Below are 6,018 nucleotides of genomic sequence, written 5' to 3'. Positions count from 1 at the left end.
CAGCATTGGTGAGGACCATCTTCTTTCCTCAGTCTACCGATTCAAATGTTCATCTCTTCCAAAGACACTCGCACAGCCACACCCACTTTACCAGCTCTCTGGGCATCCTTTAGCCCCATCAAGTTGACACATAAAATTAACCATCACAACTCCTTAACTCCATTTTCATAGAACACTTGTTTTCTTCAATTGAAAGCCACGCCATCTCTGCTCTGGATACACAGTCCCCGACCTCTGGGAGCCAGGGTCCCTTTTTCTCCAACATTTCTGTCTCTCTGTCTCTCTCTTTCCCCTTCATTAGCTCCAGCTTAAAATAATAACCCAAATCCTCTCACACTGACAAAGGGGGGAAGCCTTCTGAATTCTCTCTCTAAATCCACTCATTTGTCTTTTCAGAGTCAACATTCTTGGAAGAGTTCTTTCCAATCACCATCTCCATTTTGAATCCCTCATTGACTCTTTAATCTTATATAATTTCTACTTCCTCATCCTTATACACAGCCCTCACCCTACCTATCCCACACTTATTCTATTAAAACTTCTCTGGTGAAGGTGGCCACTCACTTCATTGTCACTAAGTTGCAGACAATTTTCAGTCTCCGTGTCACAACCCTCTGTTATGATTGACAGTTGCCCACCTCCCCCTGCTTACAACCCCCTTGGCTTTCCAGGACACCATTCTCTCTTCACCCCTGCAACTCCTTCTCATTCTTTGGGTTTGTTTTGGGGGGCAGGGAAGGGGGTGGCCTCTTTTCTCTCCCTGCACATGTGTAAATATTCTCTTCTCTTCTCACACGTTCCTGCTTCTCTCCTGAGGGGCCACCTCAATGCTCTCAGACACTCCGGTAGCTTCTTCAGTCACCCAAACAGCTCCCAATTCAATGCTTCCCAGTTCCAACCACTCTGCTGAGCCCTGAACTCATAGATTCAGCTGCCTCTTGGAGATACCCACTTAATTGTCCCTCGGATTTCTCCAATGCTCCAGGTTCAAGACAAAACTCATCATCTTCCTGATTAAATATGTCCCTCCTAAGGTTTCCACCTTGGGGACTATTCTCATGGAAGCATCTGACAGAGCCGCCGTATCCTATCAATTACCAGATCCTAAGGATTCTGCCTCTGTTAAATTAGTTCACGTCTAACTACACTGACTCTGCCTTAGCTCAGACCCTCATCGTTTCTCCCCTCAACTACTGCAGCAGCCTTTTAATTAACCCCCATCTCCAGCTTTGCCCTTCCGCCAACTATTCTCCACTCTACTGAAAAATTTATCCTTCTAAAATAAACATTTGATGATCTTGGTGACATGATTAGAATCTTCCTTGAGAAAGAAGTCCAAGCTCCTCAATCTGGCAGGCTGGGCTCTATGATCTGATCCCTGCTCACCTTTCCAATTCCACCTCTTGCCGCTTCATACCCTGCACACCGGTCACATTAAGTATGTTTGCAATTCCTCAAGTGCGTCATACTCTTTCATGTCTACGACTTGCCAATGAGACGTTTTGCTCTATTATTTTTTCCTTCATCTTTTTGGTATATCCTTCTCCCATTTTACCCCTTTCTTAATGGCTAATCTAATTAGATGAGTTAGATAAACCAAATATTAACAGATTATTGCTGTATTTAGAAGATGTGTTTGTAACTCAGCATAATCATAAAAGTATTAGAATTTAAGTATCTAGGTTTTTTGACTATTAAGATGATTCAGTGTTAAAATACATTTCTCAGTTTTGTCCCCATAGAACATTTTAAAGCAGTTTTAGCAGCTAATATGACCTTGTATGTCTACTCACTTATTCCCTCCACCCCAGACACCCCCCCACCCAGAAAATACACTCCATGAAGCCAGAGACCTCAGCTGTGTTGTTGCTATAGATCCCATATGCCTAGAACAGTGCCTAGAAGAGGGTGGAAGTCAATCCACATGTGTCCAATGAAACAGTGAATAAACGTTCAGTCCTAAAAAGCTCAGCCCAGTTGTCAACTCTTTGGGGAGCCTTCCCTGATGCTCCCAAAGGAGGACAGTGTACGATCATCTTCCCTGCGGCCCCCTGGGTTGTCCTCTGTGATTGCACTTAGAATCGCATATTGTAACTGTCAGTAACCCTGTCTCTTCCCACTGCCCCCTGCAACTGTATCACCACCTCCTTGAGGGCAGGGACTGTGTCTCTTATGTCTGTATCTGCAGCTTTAAGCATAGTACCAGCCATTTAGTAGACATTCAATCAATGTTTTAAGTAAATAACCCCACTGCACCTTCTATGACCACACTCTACACTCTTTGTCTCCTTTGCTGCCTACAAACTCTTTGAGAATCGGAACTTTTTTCCCCAAGTCTTTCTCCCACTGTCTATTACCATGCTGTTCACATCCTAGACACACAATAAATGCTGAATTAAATTATCATTAGTGTTTCATATGTTCAGATAAACCTAAATGGAGCTCATCAAAAACAACAAGATGTTCATTTTTCCATTGTTGACCAACACAATGCTAGGATATGGAAACAGATGGTTAGTTGTGACTTTTATAATTATATGGAATACATTCTTTCAAACAAGAAATTGCTATGGATCCTTTGGCATCTAGTCCATACATAATAGTTTGCATGCTTTCTGTTAGGATTTTGTACTAAGTTTCCCGTGTCTTCAATCAGGACCTCCTAGGAGGATAATTTCTATAGCCAGAGTGTCCAATCTACCACAACCTGGATAATATAGCCTGCAGAACAGTTCAACTCCCTTTGCTACCATTGTGTGCTCACCAAGTCTATGCGTTATCTGTTGGGTGATAAGAAGTAGAAAATTTCCTGGTCTACCTCCTGGACAGTGTTTACTTAGCCCTGGAAAATTCTGACTCTGAATCTCTTCTTGTGAGATTTTATATTTTCTGGAACATTACTCCTGACCTACTACGATTAGATGCATCAACATTTATTTTATAGTAGCTATAACTTAATTTCCTCAATACTTGATAAATACCCTTGCACCTATATCGAGATTTGGGAAGAAAAGAGGGTGTTCATATGATTTTGAGGATAGATCGCTTCAGTTGTTGGTTACTTTTATCCAAATTATGTTTAATCGTTTATAGTTTCTAATGTATTTGAAAACATGTTTGCTTTTACTAATTCAAGTGTTAACATATTGATTATTTTGAGAATATAAATTTTAATCCCAGTAGAGTTGCACTGTATCTAGGTTAGATTCTAAAATCAGCCTATCTGGCAAAAATCACGTGTAGAAAATTACCCACCTGCCAAACAAAGGCAGACCTTCCTTCTCTCCCAAGGCCAAAGCAGCCTGATCTCTTCGCACATCACCATGGATTTGTTTCATCATTTCCACACCAAATGAAACTACTGGCTTGCATTTAACGGCCAATTTGTATGAACAGCATATATGCAAACAAGAATTATTTTCAGTATTGTGACATGATCATGAAACCAGAGGCGCCTGGGATCAACATCAGGGTTACCTCCCATTTAATTCTCACTTAAGAGCACGCGTTCCTTGGTACAATATCAGGCAGACCAACCACCATGTGGTGTCTCTCCCTCTGTCTCTCCAAATTAGATAATCCATAGAAGTTCTTTGTGCATGTTCGGTGTCTACACTAAAAGTTTTCTTAACTGTACTCAATAGTTTATTTCAAACCCAACTGAAACCAAGAGCATGTCTGTCTAACCATCCATTCCAGCAGTTTCCCATGTCTGATCATGCAAGTCTGATTTCTGTTCTGCAGTTCTGAACTTCCCTTACTGTGGGCACTCACATGAGAACAAACTGGCTTTGTCTGTTTCTTCCACATTTTAATGAACATAGAAGAGAATCCTGATGGCGTTATTTATGGTTCTAGCTTTAGGACACTTCATTTTCTTAAATAGCTAAGTAAGAAGATAAGGCGCACTCTTTCAGCCATCTTGGACCCTGTGGAGGACTTCTAAAATGACAAATATGTCTGGACGGCTGTGGTCCAAGGCCATTTTTGCTGGCTATAAGTGGGGTCTACGGAACCAGAGGGAGCACACAGCTCTCCTGCAAATTGAAGGTGTATACGCTCGAGATGAAACCAAATTCTCTCTAGGCAAGAGATGTGCTTATGTGTACAAAGCAAAGAACACAGTAATTCCTGGTGGAAAACCCAACAAAACCAGAGTGATCTGCGGAAAGGTAACTCGCGCTCATGGAAACAGTGGCATGGTTTGTGTCAAATTCCGAAGCAACCTTCCTGCTTAGGCCACTGGACACAGAATCCGTGTGATGTTGTACACTTCAAGGATTTAAACTTATTGAAAAGTAAATCAATAAAAGTGTGGGGGGAAAAAAAGACAAGAAGGCACAGCCTGCAGCAGACATGCCCCCATGCCCTGCCCTCCCCACCCCTTCAAATGGATTGCACTTCTGTGCTGGTGGCACCTGAATAAGGAGGAAGGGATTCTGCAAGGCCACTCACCAAACACTCCTTGGCACTGCCTGCCAGGGGATCTTGCCTGAACTTGACCCTCCCCTACCTGTGCCCAGGGCCCTGACGGGCTGGAGGGCTGCCTTCCCCAGCTGACCCACGGGATTCCGTCCCGGGCAGAGGGCAGCGGTACTCACAGGTTAGGGCCATGGAGAGGCAGGCTGAGTGGGGCCCAGGGGCCCAGGAGAACTGCTTCTGGGGAGGCAGGAGGGAAACCTGTTGGAAGGTGGATCTGCACCTGCTTCCGAGCCCATGGTGCATACTTCCTCGTCCCTTAGGCTCCTCTTACGCGGCACACATTCGATTGAATTAAAACTGAAGAATTTCACGGCGGCAATTGCAGGAAACCCCAAGCAAGGGGTCTTGCTGTGTGGGAGCTCCTGTGTGACTGTTCCGGCCACAGCCCGGCCCCTCACCACCCCAGCAGCTAGCTGATTCTCAGCTGCGAGTAGCTGCTTTCTTCCTTTCTCAGAGATATCCATCTAGCGGCAAGAATTCTGGAGCCCAGTAGCGAAAAGGGGTCGGGAGGTCTAACTGTCCACGTAAAGTGTCTAGCGTTTCACTTAATGCCCTTGTTTTCAGTGTCCCCATCCTCAGCCAGGAATTCCCGAGCCTGGATTTCCTGTTTCAGATTCTTCATAGACGAATTCTCAAGTCTTCTGCCAGGTAAAAAGAGCTGGAATCAGGACGGAACGGGAAGGGGATGTGCAGAGGAGGATGGTAACTGCTTATAAATACTTGGAGACAATCTGTCGTCTTCAACCCCACGCTGAACACCCCATTTTTGGAGGCCTATGGTGTTTTCCATTTCCAAAAACGTCCATTTCTGGACTTCTGTGATAAAACTTGACTTGGCTTTGCCTCTCCAATTTTTATTTCAATTTCCTCTGCATTGCTAATTCAGTTACCACTCGCTGGTTTCCTTTCCAGCTTCCAAAATTATGTTGGTATTCTCTTTACTTCTATTCTTTTTATCCTATGAGCTTTTTTTCCTTTTCAAAAGCTCTCTAATTATCTTAATGAGGTTTTGCAAGGGCAGAATTGTTTGTACATTTGTAATCGAATCTACACGTTTAACTGAAAGTCTCTCTTTTTTATTGCCTTCCCCATTTTAAAACAGAAGTTCTCTTTCTCTTTTCTCCTCTTCCCCGATGGTTGTATACAGGGGATGCTGGTGGTGATTATATTTACAATTTAGGCTGAGAACGCGGGAGCCTGAGAAGTGTGACCTCAAATATGGACATGTTGACACTGTATCGTCTGGAAAAGGGGTGCTTGTCTGCTGGATGACCCAGCAATAGCACACACCAGGTACCTAATCCCTAAATGCAGAGGAGCTTGAAGTGCTTCTCTAGAAACTGCATGTATCATGATGGTGAGGGCCCAGCAGCAGCATCTCTGCCGTGGATTCCCCTGGCTCTGGACAATGGACCCAAGCTGGACCAACTGGACGATCTCCCCTCGGAGTTTGGACTTTGATCCCAGATGAGAGAATTAGGAGTTATCAGTAATTGAGGCAAATAAATGGCAGCACTCCAGAGGGAAGACCCCCCC

At 44.1% G+C, this 6,018-nt stretch overlaps 1 pseudogene; it reads left to right on the top strand.

Moving 5' to 3' along the window:
- The first annotated feature begins 3,956 nt into the window (after positions 1 to 3,956).
- On the top strand, positions 3,957 to 4,238 carry LOC112397515 (60S ribosomal protein L35a pseudogene; annotated as a pseudogene).
- Positions 4,239 to 6,018: the final 1,780 nt, after the last annotated feature.

This window comes from Neophocaena asiaeorientalis, unplaced genomic scaffold (genome assembly GCF_003031525.2).
Source record: "Neophocaena asiaeorientalis asiaeorientalis breed wild unplaced genomic scaffold, Neophocaena_asiaeorientalis_V1.1 scaffold10, whole genome shotgun sequence".
Taxonomy (NCBI): Eukaryota; Metazoa; Chordata; class Mammalia; order Artiodactyla; family Phocoenidae; genus Neophocaena; species Neophocaena asiaeorientalis.
Note: the sequence above shows the minus strand (reverse complement) of the source record. Positions and strands in the feature narration are given on the sequence as shown.